Here is a 12,100-nt window from a genome sequence, read left to right on the forward strand (position 1 = left end):
GTTAAGAGATCTTTAGATGTAGGAGAACTAACTTTCAAATAACGCCTCAATTTAGTAGCTGAATGATCTTGTGCAGAGCACTTCGCTTTTCTAGGATTCGATTTCCTTGTTAGTATATAGACGTACTTTGTTTTTTTGCACTTTGCTGTACTGTACTTTGCAGATATTGTGTTTTTTACAAATTGAAGTTTTGTGGCAACCCTATGTTTTTTAGCATTAACATTTCAGCATTAGCATATACAATAAAGTATTTTTTAGTTAAGGTATGTACATTTATTTGGACATAATGCTATTGCACACTTGACAAATACACTGCTGTATAGAGGAAACAACTTTTATATGCACCAGTAAACAAAAAAATTCATGGGACTCGCTTGGTCTGGAACTGGCTCCACAATATCTCTGAGGTATCTCTAATAGGAATAATAAAGCGACGATGAGAACAACACTCCTTAGGATTATTGTGAGAATTAAATATGTTAAAGTCCTTAGGACAGTGCCTACGCATAGCGAATTTTCCCAAGCTGGAGCCATTAGTGTGACCATTCTGTGTATTTGTAAGGAAATAAAGAGCAGTGTGTAGCTCTGGGTTCGGGCAGATCTAGGTTTCAACCTGGGCTTTATCCTTAACCAGCTGTGTGGCCTTGGGTGCATTATTTTATTTCCACAAGCCTCAGTTTCTTCTTCTTTATGGAAATAACAATAGTTCTCGCTTCATAGGATTATTAATGAAGATCGAGGGAGACAGGCATTAAAAGTACTTAACCCGTGTCTGACACGGAATGAAACCATTAACAAATTTAATCATAACAACACACAAAAATAATAATAGCAATGGTTGAGCTTCCTTTGACCACTCTTCTCTCCTCCAAGGTTAGCAGTAAAGGACAGGGGCTAGGGGGGAAGTCGTGTGGCGAGATAGCACGCTCGATGAGGACAGTGCCATCTCCACCTGACTTACCCGGTAACTCCGACATCCACACAGCGCTCAGCACACAGCAGGCTGATTCCATTTGCTGCTTTAACAAACAGCTCCACCCAGGAGGACATTCAGAGATGTACAGACCTCTTCTTAAGCCTAGACCAGCACTGTACAATAAAAACACAATCTAAGCCACGTATGGAATTTTACAAATTTTAGTAGCTATATTAAAAAGAAACAGGTGAAATTAATTTTAACAGTGTATTTTAGTTAACCCGCTAATCTAAAACAGTATCATTTTTACATGCAGTCGATACAAGATTATTAATTAAATATTACATATTTTTTGTAAGAAGTTTGAAATCTGGTACTTACCAGCAGCACATTTCACTTCAGACCAGCACATTTCTCATGCTCAGTAGCCACATGTACCTAGTGACTGCTGTATTAGAAAACACAGCTCCAGATCAAGAGAGCCAAATCAAGCCTCTCCTCCCATCCATCTTCAAGACCACCCCTCAGTTCTACTTCCTGTCTGAGGACCCACATCTTTCTCAGGTGGCTGCCCTGGAGAATGGCTTCTGGCTTCTTAGAAGACGTGTCCACCACCCACATGGGTGTGCTTTACACTTGCTTGTCTCTCACAAGAAAAACTATATCAGAATATGGCACCATGACCTCAACATCCACCCCACAAAGCAAGCATACAGAAGAGAACTAATTTTTTAAGGCACTTCCAAGCTTGGTATTTGAAGTATCAACTATCAACTATTTGACACTATCAACTATCATCTTCTCTTTCAGGCATGTCTTTAAAGAGCTTTATCTACTGTGATCTCGCCTATAATCAACTCTGTCTGATAATTCACTTGTTCATTCAATTTATTGAGTACTTTACTACTATTTATTGAGTGTAATGCAATTAGGAGTATAAAAATGAGTGGAAAGGATGTATTGGCTGCCCTTGGAAATCTTAAACTTGAGTTGGGTGGACAGACGAGTAAGCAGAATTTTTTACATAGTATAATGAAGGAACTAAATATTAAGTACTCTGGAAGCTCATGGGGGGGAACTAACCTAATGGGAGTGTGTGTATGTGTGTGTGTGTGTGAGAGGGCTGTCAGGGAAGTATCTAACCGAAGACCTGTAGGTTGAGTTGAAGTTGGAGTGTGGGGTCATCAGGGAGTGGAGCTGGGGAAAGCAAAGAGTAGTCTAGGTGAGGAGAGAGCAATCACATAGCCCAGAAGGTATGGAGATGGAGCAGGGGGCCTGCAAATCACCCCATCCAGCTGGAGTCCAGGAAGAGTACATTTGTGGCTGAGACAGAGGTAGCAGAGACAAGCGTTAACCATGATCAATAGTTTGGACTTCATTTAAATTCTGTAGTAAAATCCTGGAAACATCAGCTCTGGTTCTGATGCTTCGATTGCCTTCTTATTCTGTATTTTTAGCTGTTTACAGGGTATCTCCATGTTTCACTTAAATTCAACATGCTCAAAATCACTCATCACTTCTCTCCTCTGCTAAATATTCCAAACTGGTTCTGTCCTAATTTCTCCATCTCTCATAATGAGATCAGTATAATCTCCTGATTCTAGTCTCCTACCACACCTAAGACGTCTTTCATTCCTTCCATATCTTCACCCCGTGTACCTAAGCTGACACTAAATCTTGGCAATTTTTTGACCGAATATCTGAAGATGTTTGGTTCAAGCACTTTCTGGCTTCTCTGAAGATAATTCATCACTCATTTTTCTACAATAGCTTTAAATTTTCACCAAGACTATATTAACTCCAAGTGGTATAAATTGTACTCCTCCGAGATATCATTTTGGAACAAACCAGCAGTTTTAAAAATCACATCAGACTGTAAAGTAGGAAAATAATTTCAGCAGCCCAGAAAAGTCCCAAGCTATTTTTATTAGAAAAAGACAATTCTTAATGTTTTATTTCTTTTTTGATTTTGTCTTCTTATATCTTAAAAACATTATCAATCTTCCTCTCGAAATTATCAGGCTTTATTACCTGCATAGAGAATCTATAAACAGAAATTTTTATTTGTCTAATTCTGTCTCTCTTTTCTATAGAAGTACTTTCTTGGATACATTACCTGCATGCTCACTCACCCTAAAAAAATGTTCAACACTGTTTAAACTTGCCCTTGATTAGTAAGTATCTTACTTCATGTTGGCTTGGCAATTCATTACAACCACACCCTGAAAACCGGACATGGAAAATTTAAAACACAAGAACCATATTGCATTTTGTGTCTCAGGAATAAATGAGAAGAAAAACAATAATTTCCCCCAGTTGTATTTTGTCATATTTTAAACAAAATGTCCACTGGCTAGAAATTCCATTTCAATCAGTAAGTATTTAGTGAGATTTAAGGACTATGTTCAGCATGAAACTACTTGTTAGAGGTCTGGAAACCATCTTTTCTACAATCGAAAATCAGGACACACAGTGTGACAATGGGACAGAGCATTTGAAATCAGTACTACCATGGAAAATTCGAGTTATATGATTGTAAATTTGAGTTACAGGAAATGCAAGATAAATATTTCCCCTCGCATTTATAATTTTATTGGGAACACAAGTCCAACAGATATTCATTTACTTGACCACTGAATAAATAGTTAGTGAACACCTAGTATAGGAAGTGCTTTGTTAGTTAGTAAGATTACAAAAGTAAAAAATACAGTCATCTTAAATGCTTTCTCAAGCAAGATAGGCCCTCGTGAGGCTAATTTTATGTGTCAGCTTGTCTAGACTAGTTGCCTAGTTGTTTGGTCAAACACCAGTCTAGATATTGCTGTGAAGGTACTTTTTAGATATTACATTTAAATCAGTAGACTTGAGTTAAATATGAGACCTTTCATAATTGGAATGGACCTTATCCAATTAGTTGAAAGCCTTAAGAGCAAAGACTGAGGTTCCCTGCCAGAAGAGGAAATTCTGCCTTCGAACTCAAGACCACAACAGCAACTTCTGTGGGAATTTCCAGCTGTTGGCTTATCGTGCAGATTTTGTACTTACCACTCCTCACAATTTTGTGAGCCAGTTCTTCAGTCTCTCTCTCTCTCTCTCTCTCTCTCTAATCTAGATCATCTCCTGTTGGTTCTCTTTTTCTGGAGAACCCTAATACAGCTTTTATAAGTATTGCCATTTATTCTCATTTGTGAAATAATCTATACATTTTAAGCATAATTGTATAGTACCTTTTTCACAAATAGTATCATCCCACTTTACAATATGTCTTCTAGTGATGTTTTTAAACATGCAGCATTCACTTTCAAGACCCATCTTGCTGAAGAAGAGAAGCCAAAGTGGAATTATTTGATGGAACAAAGTCGCCTAATTTCAAGTGGAATAAGAAGTTAGAGGAAACCCAAAAAGTGTTCAAGCCAGGAAGGCAACAGGCACGAACACACAGAGAAGGCAGTGTTGGCCTTCTGATTACAAAATCGAGAGGAAAGAAACTGCATGGATGATAGGGCCTTTGTGGAAAAAGATCCTGTGGGAAGAAAAGAGGAGAGTAGAGCAAAATTGGTCAAAGCAGTTGGGTTAATAATAAAAATTGCTTGAGGGTAAAAGAAACAAAAAAGGAGTAAATGTTTAAGATCTAGAACTACGAGTTCAGCACTGGGTTAAGCTCTGCGGGTTTCGGAGTTTGTAAGAGCTGTTGCAGTAGAAAATGGTACAGGCTGATCTGTTCTAAAAGGAAGTTTGGGCACTTTGTAACAAGAGAAATCTGGATGGAATAAGTGATAGTTGATTCCACATCTGATTTAAGCACGTAGCAGGCCCACTTCTCTGAACCAACAATAGAAAACACTTGGAAGGGGGAAATCTTATGAATAATTAGACATAATTAGGTTGTCAGCTCATATATCATTATGTCTTGCCTCTCAGGAATGTTTTTCAGATTAATTAGTTAATGTTTGTAAAATAAGCTCCAAGTGCCATGTATCATTGGCATAGAATTTGATGTTCAGTGTGATGAATGTAATTAAGTCATGTTGATTTCCTACGAATTTTCATTGCAGGATAAAATCTGTTCTGGAGTGTTCTGGGGGCATGAAACTGGCATTTCATCAAGGAGAGCTCCTGATGTCGGAAGCACTGTGGCAAGCATTTTGCATTGTGTTTGATGCACATCTCAGGTGAGATGAGTCATTTAAAGTGTCAGATTAGAATTGTGGCTTCTACTGATGAATAAAGGTTGTGTTTGTACATGATTCCCTGCTTGACAGCATAGTAATTAAAACCAAATACTTTAAAATCAAGATCAGCAGGAGAGAAAACATTAAGGGTCTTATCTGGTGCCCAATTCCATCTTTGCCTACTATATGACATGTACATGAAATATTCTTCAGTTAGGAAATTCATTTTTTAAACACAGAAATGGCTTCAAATATCCCCAATCCACAACTTTTCTTAAACAGTATAATTAATTATTAACTCAGAAGTTTAATATGTGTTAATATTTTGGAGTTGGTGATTTTCGAATCAAATAAGATTTAGGACAATGGTTTTCAAACATTTTGCTCTCAGGATCCTGTTTTAAAAAAAATCTTAAAAATCATTGAGGACCCCAAAGCTTTTGTTTATTGCAATATATCTATCAATGTTTGTTGTATTAGAAATTAAAGCTAAGAAAAAACTTTATTTATTTAAAAAATAAGTCCATTATATATTAATACAAATAAGAGACTTTTGATGAGAAAGGTGAAGAGTTGCCTTGTCTTACATTTTTATGTCTCTTTAATGTCTAGCTTAATAGAAAACAGCTGTAGTTCCAATATCTGCTTCTGCATCCAATCTGATGTGATACGTCATTTTAGTTGAAATAGATGAAGAAAATTTGGCCTCACACAAATATGTAACTGGAAAAGGGAGGAGTATTTTAACAGTTTTTAAAGATAATTGTGGATGTTCCTTTTTGATTTGACACCCAAACTCAGCAAATCGTAATTTTTGAAGGTTGCTTTCCTAAAAGCTGGTGAATTTTGAAAACACATAGGGATTCTTTGTACTCCATTGCTTTAAAATCCACTGGCCTATCTTGTAGTTGTGTTATGCATTGGTCATTTGGAAAATGTTGATTCACTGAGCTATGCAAATCTTCCAAATGTTGACACATTTCATTATACAATGCTAAACAATCCCCTTCCTTAATATCACCACTGATTTCATCATAAAATTCTTTAAGTATTGGTATAGTCTCAAGTTTAAAAAAAATTTATTTTCACTATAAAGCTGGAATTTTATTATTGGCAATAAATACTTTCAGTTGTTTTCCCTGAAGTGATAGTCTCACTTTCTTCATTTTACAGATAATGTCTGCCAAATACCCACATCTGAATAAGCATAGTCTGCTTTCAAGTAAAAATGATATTCCACTAAAAAGCAGCTAGCTCAGCTCACAACGCACGTGATTTTTCTTGAGACAACTATTGTAATCGGTATGCATCGACATCTTTATGAGAATTTCCCATTTCCTCACGCAGAATACTAAAACAATACGTGCTCAAGGGTCAACAGTTAATAAAATGAATACTTTTTACTGCTTTCTCGAGCTCATTGTTAAGTGAAATAGGCACTTTAAGAGCAATCGCAAGTGCACGGCAGAGTCATATACTACAGTTTGGTGCCGCTGCCTCAGCTGGTGCTAGGGCCCCAGCAGCTTTACCCGTTTGGCCTCTGCTCCACCGGTGCACATGTCAGCGCAGTGAAAAGCCAAACAATGTCCTAGTCTTATAACAAAGTAGTTTTGAACTTGTAAACTCTCTGAAAGGGTCCCAGGGACCTCCAGGGTCCATGGAGAATCACTTTGAGAATTACGGGTATAAGAAATGCACTGAAGGTGGAGCAGAGCAGAGAGGCAGGCTGTCTTTTTAAAGTAGCTGCTCCAGCAATAGATAGGATGATGTAAGCAGTATAATTTGATTGAATGTGCTGCTGTTAGTTTCTTTTTAAGTAGCAGGAGGCATATTATACTGCCCTAAATCAGTTCTTCAAACTTTTATGATTGGGACATGTAGGAAGATATATCTTCTACATTGTAACATAGTACACACATGCATATATTTACCGAAGTAAAAGTTGAATGAAATAATGCACTCTAACATCTTTATTTTATTCTATTTCCTTTCTTTTAAAAATGTTGGTCATGACCTACTAAATTGATTTCACAACTCACTAATGGGTCAGAAACCACAGTTAGCAAAAACTGCTTTAAATAAAGATGCTTTCATTTTGAAATGTATAAACCCTCTTAAAGGCTGACTACCTTTGGCTGGGACTAAACGAGTATGCAGTAGTTTTCAATTTTTTGCTTATTCTGCCATTTCTCGATTCAGTTGTAAATGATTTTAAAGTGTGATCAAATGAGAAACATTTTGTTTCAAGGACACAATGTGTATATTATTATATGAAACACCTTTTTTATTTTATTTTTTCTGATAAAGTCTAAATGTTTACTTGGGGTTAAAAAAACAACACTTTTTCTTTAGCATTAGTAGCTAAATATACACAATACAATCTTATGAAAGAGATTGTGTTGAGACTGGTATGGTAGTAATTACTGCTCTCATTAAAAGAGCTCTTTAGTATATTCCTAGAATCTGGGTTTATGTTCTATTTTATACTGCTGCAACTTTGTAGTCTGCTAATCTTTTGAGAATTGTTGTTCTGACAGGTGCAACTAATTGTAAAACCCAAAATGAAGCAAAATACCAAAATTTTTGGTGTTTTGCTTTAATGCTAAGTAATATATATATGTATGTGTGTGTATATATATATATATATGTGTGTGTGTGTGTGTGTGTGTGTGTGTGTGTGTGTGTGTTTTCTTGATGATATTATAAAAAGATAGATGGTAACAAAATGGACGTATCAGGATACTCTCTTCAGTATTTGGCCCTTCCCTCCTTCTCTTCCTTGGCTTTCAAAATATCCCTTCAGAATCTCTCTCTCTCTCTCTCTCTCTCTCCTCCCCCAGACTTCTACCCATATTTTTCAATATTTTAAAAATACCACACTATGGATCTGTTTTTGCCTTGATCTTTAAATGTTAGTTTCCCCTCTGTTTAAGATCAAGGTACCTGCCTAGCCTTGCTGTCATTTATTTCTCAGAGTCAAGTAATGTGTAGAAAGGTTCAGGGCAGGGAGACAGAAAGTGAGAAAAAAAGTTAGTTATCTATTGCAGTTGTTCAGAAGAAAGATGAAGCGTCCTTAAGGCCTTAAATTAGGGAGATGCCAACAGAAATGCTAAAAAAGGGACAGACCTATAAGATTTACCTCACAATCAGAGTGGGGACGCAGGAGAAAGAAAAGATGATTTTGAGGTTCTCATTTAGGAGAACTTGGTAAGGCAGGAGAAGGAGCTGATACAGGAAAAATGATGAGATCATTTTTAAAAACATATTGGAAATGTTAAAACAGGTACCAGAAAATATAATGGTGGAACCTGAGAGAGGACAGGGCTAGAGACTCGAGCTAAGTAATCTACACTTGAGTAGTTTTTGAATTCACAGATATAACTGAAGTCACTGATGTAAAGAACACCAAAAAAGAATGTGACTGAAGATAAACTTTAGGAGACTTCGAAATTGGGACCAGCAAAAAGAAGATGAGGAACCCTTTGAAGAAGACAGAGAACCAGTTAGAAGAATAACTTATAAAGGCAAAGTAGTTTGATAGCACATGAAATACTAAGTTACAGTCCTTTGGAGAAAGAACAATCTCTCCCTTCTTCTGAGCAAAGAGTAATAGAGAGCAGTGTTCAAAGAGATGCATGATGCAAAGAGAAAGATCCTAGAATGTAGAGACAGCAGCCACGGATTTTCATTTCCTCATAAGTGTTGTGAAGTGGGGAAGCTAGTAATAGTTAGGTGACTTTGGGCAAGCTGCAACAAACAGATATGAAACCAATAGAGAACAATTGAAGGCTAATCTGCATGCAATATATTGTCAGAAAGATATCAAGTCAAAAACATTGTAGCTGTCTGGTTTGAGGAAGTCAGAGAACACTACAGAGAGTGTCAACTTGTGTAGAGGTTCAGAGGACGAATCAGATTTTGGCAGATACAATGCGAAGGCAGCATACATAACTTTAAAATGATGGTTCGTAACCTGAAGAAGAGAGAATTGAAAACATAAGTCCCTTCAGGAGAGAATCTTTGTGTTCTCTTTTTCCTTGATTTGGAACTGAGGAGCCTCGTTTATTTGAGAACTTTATACATACTTGATGCTTGATGGAAGAAGAAAAAGAATAGAAATATACATTTATATGAAAAGTCTTTCTTTAGGATGAAAGGGTTGTCCTTTATTTCACTTCATTCGCTTTCATTTTAGAAACGTACCCCAAAGGTTTTCAACAAGATTCTCTTAAAGTTATTTTTAAGGAGGTTAGTAATACTTTATGTAGAAAGGTAAGCAACCACTTAAAAGATCTTCCACTTTACAAGTGGGATGTATAAATAAGCAACTCATTGTTTAACTTAGAGATCAAAAGCGAAGCTCCTACAGTGGAGGTCTGGGAGACATATATTGTGATATGAATGTGCATCTTGGATCACAATAGGAGGGGACTACAGGGGTTGATTTCAAACTGAAAAGAAACACAGAGGGACGACAATTCAGAGAAATGAATCGTTTAAGAGTATTGTGACTTTTAAGATAAAATATCAATTTGGTAGCAAACCAACATTCTTGGGCCATGATGCTGGTTCTTTTGGGGGAAAAAATTAAATCAAACAAATATAAAGGCATTTATCTTCAGGGAAAATACAGTTATAAGTTTGACCTCTAAGAAGCAGTTCCAGAATACTATGAGCTTTATTGACCATGCACTGGAACAGGATCAGCAGTTATGACATGTGGCGGACAGTCGGTCACTGCTGAGAATTGTCCGTCAGGCATCACCAGAGGTTCCAGATAGGGCCTCAGTGTGATTCACCTTGCTTTGAACGAAACCAGTGAGATCACCAGTACTCACTTTAGTGAGGACAAGCTGAAGATTAGCAGCTTTTCAAAATAAAAACCAGAGAGTACTAAATGTGTCATCATTAGGACACATGCAGGGATCATTACTATGTTATTTAAGCATTTAAAAGTTAGCTTATATTTGCCAAATGCAAATATAAAAATAATTTTTTAATTACACAGGATTAAAGTCTCGTATCATTAACCACGTATTTAAAACAGCTTTGTATCACTTACAAAAACAATTTAAAATATCAGATTATTAAATTTTCTCTGTTCTAATATCTAACTGCCTTACAGCCAAGATTAACCTGTTTATTGTCTCATAATTAAATACATTAAAAAAGGTTATTCTCTCATTTATCAAAAGTTGAAGTGCAGGGAAATGAAGCAATTTGTGCATATATATATTCATCAATCCAGGGTTAAAATTCAAGAATTTTTAAAACCTGGTTTTTAAAACCTGGTTCGTATTTATACAATATGCTGGGCAGGCAGCATACTGTTAAGAAAAAAAAAAAAAAAAGAAGGAAAATAATAAAATAAAAGATTATTAGCTTTGAGTTGAATAATGAAGGAGCACCAAATAGAAACTCATCTACTAGCCAAGAAGGGCCATAGTTCACTCCCCCATCTGTCACCACCAGCTGGCAGGTGGACTCAAGAGAAATGCGACCTCCACAGATGCCAAGTTCTCTGCTTATGCAGCAGTCTTAGTCCTTGCCATGCAAGGAGGGAGGACGAGGAGCGGCCCGAGCCTACAGTTCCACATAGCAGCTCATCCCACGGTGAAGGAAACTCTTGGAGTTAGCCAACAAAAATGGAATTCAATTTGGAACCAGACCTCACCTGATATATTTTAATTGATTGCCATGTGATTGGCCATCTGTTTATAATCTGAATGTCTTTTCTTTGTATGAGAAATGCCTTTTTGTGTAGAGGGTGGGACCCATGCTCCCCTCAATTTCTATATGGAAAAAAATATTTTCTATCTTTTCATTGCTTTGCTGAATAGCTTTCAACAAGCTTTTGAAAAAAGTTTGGATCCAGATTTCTAAAGCAGCAACTGATGGCTATGCTTAAACAATGGGGTATTTTATGGGCTGTAAAGCTCTTAAATTATTAAGTAATTTTTGGTTGTGATAATTTTAATAATAGCAGTAAACTATTTTAGAGGCTGGAAGATGATGAAACTTTTAAAATCAGTTGAGATTATTTAAATTCGATTTACACCTTAAGGACTAAATCCAAAGTATTATTTAGCTATAGCTTTAGGTCTATAACTTATTTGAATATTACCATTCAGTTGATTTAGAAGATTTTTTTAACACCTAAAGCACCTGGTATTCCTAGGCGGCCTTCCATCCAAGTACTAACCAGGTCTGACCCTGCTTAGCTTCCGAGATCAGACGAGATCGGGCATGTTCAGGGTGGCATGGCCGTAGACACCATTCAGTTGATTTATAGCAACGAATGCTAGCTAGGATTATGGATCGAAATGATCAGTCCTTAAAATTTCTAGAAATACAGTAATTGTTTTATTTTCTCAATTTAAAATATGCTAATCTTCATGTGTCTAACTTTGATTCTATTGTCTAAACCTCACTTTTATGAGTCTCTTATCAAAATCTTGGTAGTTAATATACCAAAATTCCCACTCGAGTGAATAGGAAGCCTGAGTTGCAGCACGGCCTTTGATATACACAGTGTGATTGTTTCAAGACTTTGGATCTGAGTTCGTAAGGAAAAGAGCGGAGGTTCTCAAACTTTGGTGCATCAGAACAACCATGGGTATCCGGCCCGAGCCCAAACCCATGGAACCAGAACCAGGGGCCAGGGCATCTTTACCTGTCACATGCCGCTCGGGTCATTCTGATACATACCAAAGTCTGGGAACAAGTGAGCAAGACCAGCCCAAAGGCCAGATCTGCCCACTGCCTGTTTTTCTAAATGTTTTATTGAAATAGAGCCACATTCATCGCTTTTGTATCATCCATGGCTGCTTTCACGCTACAATGGCAGAGTTGAATAGGATGACAAAGACCATATGGCCCACAAACCTGAAAATATTCACTATCCGGCCCTTTACTGAAAAGAATTTGCCTCTTCCTGAATGAGATGAATGATTTAAAAAGAAATATATTTTTCCAAATCTAGTTATTTCAGTTTACCCATTCATTCAGTCAT

At 36.7% G+C, this 12,100-nt stretch overlaps 1 pseudogene; it reads right to left on the reverse strand.

Moving 5' to 3' along the window:
• Window positions 1-11,241: 11,241 nt before the first annotated feature.
• Window positions 11,242-11,360, reverse strand: LOC111747226 (annotated as a pseudogene).
• Window positions 11,361-12,100: the final 740 nt, after the last annotated feature.

The sequence above is a fragment of the Pteropus vampyrus genome, unplaced genomic scaffold (assembly GCF_000151845.1).
Source record: "Pteropus vampyrus isolate Shadow unplaced genomic scaffold, Pvam_2.0 Scaffold215, whole genome shotgun sequence".
Classification (NCBI taxonomy): domain Eukaryota; kingdom Metazoa; phylum Chordata; class Mammalia; order Chiroptera; family Pteropodidae; genus Pteropus; species Pteropus vampyrus.